At 38.8% G+C, this 11,961-nt stretch overlaps 1 long non-coding RNA gene across 1 annotated transcript; it reads left to right on the top strand.

Annotated features, from left to right (window-relative positions):
* The first annotated feature begins 567 nt into the window (after positions 1 to 567).
* Positions 568 to 10,023, top strand: LOC126278323 (uncharacterized). Its single transcript, XR_007550686.1, has 3 exons — positions 568 to 679; positions 2,299 to 2,420; positions 9,914 to 10,023. It is a non-coding gene; the product is annotated as an uncharacterized LOC126278323 (long non-coding RNA).
* The last annotated feature ends 1,938 nt before the right edge of the window (positions 10,024 to 11,961 follow it).

Raw genomic sequence — 11,961 nt, 5'->3', positions numbered from 1 at the left:
TCTCAGCGGGAGTCCACGTGTGGCTTGCTCGACATATAGATATGCAGAACAAAGCATCCCAACACTTCACCAGAAAATGATGGGTATGAAACTCATTGAAACATTGCGACAAGACTACGCCACCACTCTGCTGATAACGCAAGAAGAATGCGTCAGTGGAATACGCCAAGAAAGACTGTGCTTTGTTTAAGAATGTCCTTCCTTTGCATTATATTTTACATATTCATATCCCAATATTCACTAAGAAGAAAATATTTCTCTCCTCTAAGCAGGGAAATTACATTGTATGTCTGCAATTTTTTTCCGTCAACTGTGTTTTTGGTGGAAGGGAACCACCAAATCCTATGGGAGTAACTAGGAAAATCTTCTTTCTTTTGGTATATCTTTATAATGAGACACCGCATGTACAATATTAACCAACAGATATTCCAAACTTCTAAATCTTATTAATTATGTATGTCCTTCTAGTGCTTTATATTGTTAGATGTTGTATCGGTATGTTTACAAAGAAAAATTTATTTGCTTGACATGATGGAGTAAATCTATCTCTCCTCACAGAAGCGAGATTACATTGCATGGTTGCAATGTTTATTATACCATAGAATGGGATTTTGGTGTAAGGGAACCACCACATCCAGCATACTGAACATGGGAGATACTGGGAAAGTCTTCTTTTTTGGTATGTCCTTCTTTTGAATTATAATCATATCAGTTATATTCATCAAGTTCACAGTGGAATAATTTATTTGAATTGTGAAATGTGGGAAGGTTTTGTTATTTACAGCAGAGTTATCATGTTGTGTGGCAAGAAAGTTTATTCTCCATTCAATGTGTTTTCGGTTCAAATAAGACATAATGTGCACCTTACCAACTAACAGATTCTCGGATCTTAATAAATACATTTTTAGGAATGTCCTTCATTTACTTTAAATATTTAAAAATCAAATCTCAGTGACCACTATGAACAATCAATGTACATTACAATATGTAGCAAATCTTTATTTCTCCCAGCATGGAGATTCCATTGTACGAGTCCAATGTTTATTTTCCCATTGACTGGATACCTTGTGGAATGGAACAGCCACATGCATCATACTGACTATGGGACAAACTAGAAATCCTTGTTTTGTTTAGTATGCCCTTCTTTTAAATTTTATTCTTATCAGATATATTTCTCATGTTCTCAGTTAAATAATTTATTCTAATTGCAAAATGTAGTAAAGATTTTGTTCTTTACAGCAGGGTGATGTGGTTGTGATGCTACAAAGATTATTCTCCATTCAATGTGTTTTTGGTGCAAATGATACAAAACCTGCATCTTACCAACTTACAGATCTTTGGATCTTAATATATATATTTTTTTTAGATATGTCTTTCATTTACTTTATATATTTAAAAATCATGTCAGAATGGTCAATGTACATTACAAAATGTTGTATATCTAAAAAATGTTGTATGTCTAACTTTCCTCACAACAGGGAGACTCCACTGTACTGGTATGTTTATTTTCCCATCGTCTACAGTCTGGTGGAAGGGAACCAAAATATGCACCATACTGACTATGGGAGATACTAGAAAGCCTTCTTTCTTTTGGTATGCCCTTCTATTAAATTTTATTCTTGTGCTTGTTTTGCTACAAATATTGTTCTCCATTCAATAATGTTTTATGCAAGTGAGACATGGTGTGAACCTTACCATCTTACAGACCTCCGGATCTTAATAAATATACATGTTAGGTATGCCATTCATTTACTTTATATATTTATAAATTATATCACAAAGGTCATTAAGGACAATCAATGTATATTACAATATGTAGTAAATCCTTATTTCCTCACAGTAGGGACATTCCATTCTACGGGTGCAATGTTCATTTTCCCATCGACTTGCAACCTGGTGGAAGGGAAACACCACAACCAGCATAATGGGTGTGGGAGATACTAGCTACCCTTCATTCTTTTGGTATAGCCTTCTTTAAAATTTAATTCTTTTCTAATATATCTCTCAAATTCAGTTTACTAGTGTTTTTGAATTACCAATTGTAGTAAAGTTTTTTTTCTTTTCTTTACGGCAATGTGATGTGGTTGTGTTGCTACAAAGATTATTCTCCATTCAATATGCGTTTAGTACAATTGAGACATAACATGCTCCTTACAAAGTTACAGGTATTCTGATCTTAATAAATATGCTTTTTTAGATGTTCTTCATTTACTTTACATATTTGTTATGCATATAAAAGGATCACTAAGAAGGATTAATGTACACTACAATATGTAGTAAATCTTGATTTTGTCACAGCAGGGAGCTTCCATTGTACAGGTGCAATGTTTATTTTCCGCTCTGCTGTGAATCTGGTAGAAGGGAACCACCACAACCAGCATAATGAGTGTGGGAGACACTAGCTAGCCTTCTTTCTTTTGGTATGTCCTTTTTTTAAATTTTATTATTTTCAGATATATTTCTTAAGTTCACAGTTTACTAGTTTATTGTAATTGCAAAATGTAGTAAGTTTTGTTCTAAGCAGCAGGCTGATGTAGCTGTGCGGCTACAGAGATTACTCTCCATTCAATGTATTTTTGGTGAAAGTGAGACACTAGAATGCCTTCTTTCTTTTGGTATGGCATTCTTTTAAATTTTATTCTAATTGGATATATATATGTCTCAAGTTCACATTTGAATAATTTATTCATTACAGCGGAGTGATGTGGTTGTGTTGCTACGAAGACTATTTTCCATTCAATTTGTTTTTGGTGAAAATGAGTCACAATGTTCACCTTAGCAACTAACAGATTGTTTGATCTTAATAAATATACTTTTTTAAGTTGTTGTATTGTTGTTGTTTTTGTTGTGGTCTTCAGTCCTGAGACTGGTTTGATGCAGCTCTCCATGCTACAATATCCTGTGCAAGCTTCTTCACCTCCCAGTACCTACTGCAACCTACATCGTTCTGAATCTGCTTAGTGTATTCATCTCTTGGTCTCCCTCTACGATTTTTACCCTCCACGCTGCCCCCCAATACTAAATTTGTGATCCCTTGATGCCTCAGGACATGTCCTACCAACTGGTCCCTTCTTCTTGTCAAGTTGTGCCACAAACTCCTCTTCTCCCCAATTCTATTCAATACCTCCACATTAGTAATGTGATCTACCCATCTAATCTTCAGCATTCTTCTGTAGCACCACATTTTGAAAGCTTCTATTCTCTTCTTGTCCAAACTATTTATCGTCCATGTTTCACTTCCATACATGGCTACACTCCATACAAATGCTTTCAAGAACAACTTCCTGACACTAAAATCTATACTCGATATTAACAAATTTCTCTTCTTCAGAAGTGCTTTACTTGCCATTGCCAGTCTACACTTTATATCCTCTCTACTTCAACCATCATCAGTTATTTTGATCCCCAAATAGCAAAACTCCTTCACTACTTTAAGTGTCTCATTTCCTAATCTAATTCCCTCAGCATCACCTGACTTAATTCGACTACATTCCATTATCCTTGTTTTTCTTTTGTTGATGTTCATCTTATACCCTCCTTTCAAGACACTGTCCATTCTGTTCAACTCCTCTTCCAAATCCTTTGCTGTCTCTGACAGAATTACAATGTCATCAGCGAACCTCTATGTTTTTATTTCTTCTCCATGGATTTTAATGCCTACTCTGAACTTTTCTTTTGTTTCCTTTACTGCTTGCTCAAAATGCAGATTGAATAACGTCAGATAAAGGTTACCACCCTGCCTCACTCCCTTCTCAACCACTACTTCCCTTTCATGCCCCTCAACTGTTATAACTACCATATGCTTTCTGTACAAATTGTAAATAGCCTGTCACTCTCTTTTTTTTACCCTGCCACCTTTAAAATTTGAAAGAGAGTATGCCAGTCAACTTTGTTAAAAGCTTTCTCTATGTCCACACATGCTAGAAACATAGGTTAGCCTTTCCTTAATCTTTCTTCTAAGGTAAGTCGTAGGGTTAGTATTGACTCACGTGTTCCAACATTTCTACGGAATCCAAACTGACCCCAAGGTCAGCTTCTACACATTTTTCCATTTGTCTGTAAAGAATTCGTGTTAGTAGTTTGAAGCTGTGACTTATTAAACTGATAGTTTAGTAATTTTCACATCTGTCAACATCTGCTTTCTTTGGGATTGGAACTATTATATTCTTCTTGAAGTCTGAGGGTATCTCACCTGTCTCATACTTCTTGCTCACCGGATGGTAGAGTTTTGACAGGACTGGCTCTCCTAAGGCTGTCAGTAGTTCCAATGGAATATTGTCTACTCTTGGGGCCTTGTTACGACTCAGGTCTTTCAGTGCTCTGTCAAACTCTTCACACAGTATCATATCTCCCATTTCATCTTCATCTTCATCCTGTTCCATTTCCATAATATTGTCCTCAAGTACATCGCCCTCTATATACTCCTTCCACCTTTCTGCTATCCCTTCTTTGCTTAAGACTGGGTTTCCATCTGAGCTCTTGATATTCATACAAGTGGCTCTCTTTTATCCAAAGGTGTCTTTAATTTTCCTGTAGGTAGTATCTATCTTACCCGTAGTGAGATAAGCCTCTACATCCTTACATTTTTCCTCTAGCCATCCTTTTTAGCCATTTTGCACTTCCTGTCGATCTCATTTTTGAGACGTTTGTATTCCTTTTTGCCTGTTTCATTTACTGCGTTATTATATTTTCTACTTTCATGAATTAAATTCAATGTTTCTTCTGTTACCCAAGGATTTCTACTAGCCCTCATCTTTTTTCCTACTTGATCCTCTGCTGCCTTCACTACTTCATCCCTCAGAGCTACACATTCTTCATCTACTGTATTTTTCCCCCATTCCTGTCAATTGTTCCCTTATGCTCTCCCTGAAACTTAAAACCCTTGGTTTAGTCAGTTTATCCAGGTCCCATCTCCTTAAATTCTCACCTTTTTGCAGTTTCTTCAGTTTTAATCTACAGTTCATAACTAATAGATTGTGGTCAGTGTCCACATCTGCCTCTAGAAATGTCTTACAATTTAAAACCTGGTTCCTAAATCTCTGTCTTACCATTATATAAGCTATCTGAAACATTATAGTATCTCCAGGATTCTTCCATGTATACAACCTTCTTTAATGATTCTTGAACCAAGTGTTAGGTATGATTAAGTTATGATCTGAGCAAAATTCAACCAGACGGCTCCCTCTTTCACTTCTCACCCCCAATCCACATTCACCCACTATGTTTCCTTCTCTTCCTTTTCCTGCTGTCGAATTCCAGTCACCCATGACTATTAAATTTTCATCCCTTCATTACCTAAATAATATCTTTAATCTCATTATACATTTCATCAATTTCTTCATCATCTGCAGAGTAAGTTGGCATATAAATTTGTACTACTGTTGTAGGCATGGTCTTTCATGTCTATCTTGGCCACAATAATGCGTTTACTATGCTGTTTGTAGTAGCTTACCTGCACTCCTATTTTTTTATTTATTAGTAAACCTACTCCTGCATTACCACTATTTCACTTTTTATTTACAACCCCATATTCACCTGACCATAAGTGTTGTTCCTCCTGCCACCGAACTTCACTAATTCCCACTATATCTAACTTTAACCTAGCCATTTCCCTCTTTAAATTTTCTAACCTATCTGCCCGATTAAGGGATCTGACATTCCATGCTCCGATCAGTAGAATGCCAGTTTTATTTCTCCTGATAATGGCGTCCTCTTGAGTAGTCCCCATTTAGAGACCCAAATATGGGACTATTTTAGCTCTGGAATATTTTACCCAGCAGGATGCCATCGTCATTTAACCATACAGTACAGCTGCACGTCCGCAGGAAAAATTATTGCTGTAGTTTCCCCTTGCTTTCTGCCGTTTGCAGTAGCAGAACAGCAAGGCCGTTTTGGTTAGTGTTACAAGGCCATATCAGTCAATCATCAAGACTGTTGCCACTGCAACTACTGAAAAGTCTGCTGCCCCTCTTGAGGAACCACACGTATGTCTGGCCTCTCAACATATACCCTTCCATTGTGGTTGCACCTACGGTATGGCGATCTGCATCACTGAGGCATTGAGGCATGCAAGCCTCCCCACTAACGTCTAGGTCCATGGTTCATGGGGGGGGGGGGGGGGGGGTGACTAGTATGTCCTTCATTTACTCTATATATTTAAAAACCATATAAAAATGATTTACTAGGAACAATCAATGTACATTTCAATATGTAGTAAAGCTTTATTTCCTTACAGCAGGGAGATTCCATTGTACAGATGCAATGTTTATTTTCCCATCAACTGGAAATCTTAGATTAGATTAGTTTTTCAGTCTATAGATCCATGCTGAGGAGATCCTCATGGATGTGGAAAATGTCAATTATTTTTTTTCATATTTTTATTTTATTTAAAGCTGTAATAACAATAATAATAGCATGAGTATATACAATACATCCTATTCTTAAGCTGATATAACAATGCTAATACATCTACATCTACATGACTACTCTGCAATTCACATTTAAGTGCTTGGCAGAGGGTTCATCGAACCACAATCATACTATCTCTCTACTATTCCACTCCCTAACAGCGAGGGGGAAAAACGAACACCTAAACCTTTCTGTTCGAGCTCTGATTTCTCTTATTTAATTCTGATGATTATTCCTACCTATGTACGTTGGGCTCAACAAAATATTTTCGCATTCGGAAGAGAAAGTTGGTGACTGAAATTTCGTAAAAAGGTCTCGCTGCGACGAAAAACGTCTATGCTGTAATGACTTCCATCCCAACTCGTGTATCATATCTGCCACACTCTCTCCCCTATAACGTGATAATACAAAACGAGCTGCCCTTTTTTGCACCCTTTCGATGTCCTCCGTGAATCCCACATGGTAAGAATCCCACACCGCGCAGCAATATTCTAACAGAGGACGAACGAGTGTAGTGTAAGCTGTCTCTTTAGTGGACTTGTTGCATCTTCTCAGTGTCCTGCCAATGAAACGCAACCTTTGGCTCGCCTTCCCGACAATATTATCTATGTGATTCTTCCAACTGAAGTTGTTCGTAATTTTAACACCCAGGTACTTAGTTGGATTGACAGCCTTGAGAATTGTACTATTTATCGAGTAATCGAATTCCAACGGATTTCTTTTGGAACTCATGTGCATCATCTCACACTTTTCCTTATTTAGCGTCAACTGCCACCTGACACACCATACAGCAATATTTTCTAAATCGCTTTGCAACTGATACTGGTATTCGGATGACCTTACTAGACGGTAAATTACAGCATCATTTGAAAACAATCTAAGAGAACTGCTCAGATTGTCACCCATGTCATTTATATAGATCAGGAACAGCAGAGGTCCCAGGACGCTTCCCTGGGGAACACCTGATATCACTTCAGTTTTACTCGATGATTTGCAGTCTATTATTACGAACTGCGACCTTCCTGACAGGAAATCACGAATCCAGTCGCACAACTGAGACGATACCCCATAGCTCCGCAGCTTGATTAGAAGTCGCTTCTGAGGAACAGTGTCAAAAGCTTTCCGGAAATCTAGAAATACGGAATCAGCTTGAGATCCCTTGTCGATAGCGGCCATTACTTCGTGCGAATAAAGAGCTAGCTGCGTTGCACAAGAGCGATCTTTTCTGAAGCCATGCTGATTACGTGTCAATAGATCGTTCCCTTTGAGGTGATTCATAATGTTTGAATACAGTATATGCTCCAAAACCCTACTGCAAACCGACGTCAATGATATAGGTCTGTAGTTAAATGGATTACTCCTACTACCCTTCTTGAACATTGGTGCGACCTGTGCAATTTTCCAATCTGTAGGTACAGATCTATCGGTGAGCGAGCGGTTGTATATGAGTGCTAAGTAGGGAGCTATAGTATCAGCGTAATCTGAAAGGAAACTAATTGGTATACAATCTGGACCTGAAGACTTGCCCGTTTCAAGCGATTTGAGTTGATTCGCAACCCCTAAGGTATCTACTTCTAAGGAACTCATGCTAGCAGATGTTCGTGTTTCAAATTCTGGAATGTTCCATTCGTCTTCCCTGGTGAAGGAATTTCGGAAAACTGCGGTCAATAACTCCGCTTTAGCGGCACAGTCGTCGGTAACAGTACCATCGGCACTGCACAGCGAAGGTATTGACTGCGTCTTGCCGCTTGTGTACTTTACATACGACCAGAATTTCTTCGGTTTTTCTACCAAATTTCGAGACAATGTTTCGTTGTGGAACCTATTAAAGGCATCTGGCATCGAAGTACGTGCCAAATTTCGAGCGTCTGTAAATTTTAGCCCATGTTCGGGATTTCGCGTTCTTCTGAACTTCGCATGCTTTTTCCGTTGCCTCTGCAACAGCGTTCGGACCTTTTTTGTGTACCACAGGGGATCCGTTCCATCTCTTACCAATTTATGAGGTATGAATATCTCAATTGCTGTTGGTACTATATCTTTGAATTTGAGCCACATCTCGTCTACATTCGCATAGTCAGTTCGGAAGGAATGGAAATTGTCTTTTAGGAAGGCTTCTAGTGACACTTTATCCGCTTTTTTAAATAAAATTATTTTGCGTTCATTTCTGATGGATTTGGAAGAAACTGTATTGAACCTAGCTACAACTACCTTGTGATCACTAATCCCTGTGTCAGTCATGATGCTCTCTATCAGCTCTGGATTGTTTGTAGCTAAGAGGTCAAGTGTGTTTTCGCAACCATTTACAATTCGCGTGGGTTCGTGGACTAACTGCTCGAAATAATTTTCGGAGAAAGCATTTAGGACAATCTCGGAAGACGTTTTCTGCCTACCACCGGTTTTTAACAAGTATTTTTGCCAACATACCGAGGGTAGGTTGAAGTCCCCACCAACTATAACCGTATGAGTGGGGTATTTATTTGTTACGAGACTCAAACTTTCTCTGAACTGTTCCGCAAGGAGCCAATTATTAACTTAAGTCGGCTGTTAAGTATAACCTCCACCCATACCAATTCGCATGGAGTATCTACTTCGACTTCACTGCAAGATAAACCACTACTGACAGACACAAACACTCCACCACCAATTCTGCCTAATCTATCTTTCCTGAACACCGTCTGAGACTTCGTAAAAATTTCTGAAGTACTTATTTCAGGCTTTAGCCAGCTTTCTGTACCTATAACGATATCAGCTTCTGTGTTTTCTATTATCCCTTGAAGCTCAGGGACTTTCCAGCGCAACTACAACAATTTACAACTATAATTCCGACTGTTCCTTGATCCAAGCACGTGCTGTAATTGCCAAGCACCCTTTGACATTGCAGCCCACCCCGTACTTTCCCGAGGCCTTCTAAGCTAAAAAACCGCCCAGTCCACGCCACACAGCCTCCGCTACCCACGTAGCCGCCAGCTGAGTGTAGTGAACTCCTGACCTATTCAGCGGAACCCGAAACCCCACCACCCTATGGCGCAAGTCAAGGAATCTGCAGACAACACGGTCGCAAAACCGTCTGAGCCTCTGATTCAGACCCTCCACCCGGCTCTGCACCAAAGGTCCGCAGTCGGTTCTGTCAACGATGCTGCAGATGGTGAGCTCTGCCTTCATCTCGTAAGCAAGACCGGCAGCCTTCACCAAATCAGATAGCCGCTGGAATCCAGAGAGAATTTCCTCAGATCCAAAGCGACACACGTCATTAGTGCCGACATGTGCCATCACCTGCAGCTGGCTGCACCCTGTGCTCTTCATGGCATCCGGAAGGACCCTTTCCACATCAGAATGACTCCTCCCTGAATGCACACCGAGTGCACACTGGATTTCTTCCCCTCCTTAGCCGCCGTATCCCTAAGGGACCCCATTACGCGCCTAACATTGGAGCTCCCAACTACCAGTAAGCCCACCCTCTGCGATTGCTCGTACCTTGAAGGCTGAGAATGATCCTCTGAAACAGGGCAGGCAGCTGCATCTGACTCAGCCAGAGACAGTGCCTGAAACCGGTTTGTCAGACGCATCGGGGAGGCCTTCTGATCAGCCTCCGGGGACGTCTTTCGCTGCCTGCCACACCTTGGAACGACCTCCCAATCAACCGCAACTAATAGTGTGAGTATATACGAAACATCATTTGTTTCTATTAAAAAATTTGTCAGTGGAATTGAAAGAGTAGGCCACTAGTAAGTCTTTCATGCTCGTTTAAAAACTGATTCTCATTTGTAACTAAATTTTTTATTTTTGCTGGCATATTATTGAAGATAAGTGTTTCTCAGTAGTTGACCCCCTTTTTGATCTAAAGTAATTGCTTTTAAGACTTTGTGCAGATCATTTTTGTTCTTGGTATTGTATGTATGAACTGAGCTGTTTGTTGGAAAAAGAGATATATTACTTAAGACAAATTTCATTAAGGAGTAAATAAACAGAGAGGCAGTAGTTAGTGTACCCAGTTCTCTGAAGAGGTATGTACAGGACGTCCATGAATTTACTCCACAAATAATACGTATTACATGCTTTTGTACTCTAAAAACTTTTGTTTGACTTGAAGCTCTTTCATTTTTATGTAACCTATGTCTGCTACCACTCGAATTACAACCACAGATTTATTGAGGTGTTACTGCAGTTCTGTGGTGTGCTTTTCGCAACTGAATTTATTATCAAGTTGTAATCTCAGGAATTTAAGACTGTCAACATCTTCTGTCTGCTCTTCTTCATACTTTATGCATTTACTGGGTGGAAACCTCTTACAGGTTCTGAATTGGATATAGTGAGTCTTTTCGAAGTTTAATGTTGGCTTTAAACCATTTATTATTATCCATGAAAATATCATTTACAGATCTTTCTAAAACTACACTCGACATACTATTTATTGCAGTACTTGTGTCATCTGCAAACAAAATGAACTCTGCTTCTGGCTGTGTAACTGATGAGAGATCATTAATGTGCACAGGAAAAAGCAATGGCCCTAAGATGAATCCTTGTGGGATATCACATGTAATTTCTTCCCATTCTGATGACTGATGACTTAATTCACTAGTCCCTTGCACTGACACCCTTTGTTTCCTGTTACCAAGGTATGACTTGAACCATTTTGCAGCACTGCCGTGACACCATAGAATTCTAATTCATTTAAAAGGATGTTGTGGTTCACACAGTCAAATGCCTTTGACAAATCACAGAAAATACCTGCTGCTTATAATTTGTTATTTAATGAATTAAGTACATTTTCACTGTAGGTGTAAATAGCCATCTCGATATCAGAACCCTTCAGAAATCCAAAGTGTGTTCTTGCTTATATGTTATTTGTGGTCAGATGGTTGAGAAGCTGCCTATACATTACTTTTTCTAAAATTTTTGAGAATGCTGGCAAAAATGAAATCAGTCTGTAGTTTGATGTTATCTCTTTATCCCCACTTTTGAATAGAGGCTTAACATCTGCATATTTTAGCCAATCAGGAAATGTCCCAGTTATAATAGACTGGTTACACAAGTAACTTCGAATTGTACTAAGCTCACAAGACTTTGCCATAATTAACTTTGTTGATATGAATAGATTATAATTTCCTGCAGCTGCTTGGTAAATAGTCACTATTATATAGGATCTGTTATTGAACTCTACATCTGTTGCACATGCTTCTAGATGCTGCTCTAAACAGAATTTATTAATGTTAGTATTCTCGATTTTATGGCAGTTTTTAATGAATGTGGCAACTCCTCCTCCATTCATATCTACTCTGCAGATGTAGGAAGCTAGCATATATCCTGAAATCTGGTGGAAGGGAACCACCACTTGCAGCATACTGAATATGGGAGATACTAGAAAGCCTTCATCCTTTTCGTTTGCCCTTATTTTAAATTTTATTCTTATCAGATTATTGTTTCTCAAGTTCACAACTGAATAGTTTATTCGAATTGCGAAATGTAGGTAAGGATTTTTTTTCTTTTTTTTTCTTTTTTTTTTTAAAAAAAAAAAAAACGCAGGGTGATGTCGTTGTGTGGCTACAAAGGTTA

Source organism: Schistocerca gregaria, chromosome 6, assembly GCF_023897955.1.
Source record: "Schistocerca gregaria isolate iqSchGreg1 chromosome 6, iqSchGreg1.2, whole genome shotgun sequence".
Classification (NCBI taxonomy): Eukaryota; Metazoa; Arthropoda; class Insecta; order Orthoptera; family Acrididae; genus Schistocerca; species Schistocerca gregaria.
Note: the sequence above shows the minus strand (reverse complement) of the source record. Positions and strands in the feature narration are given on the sequence as shown.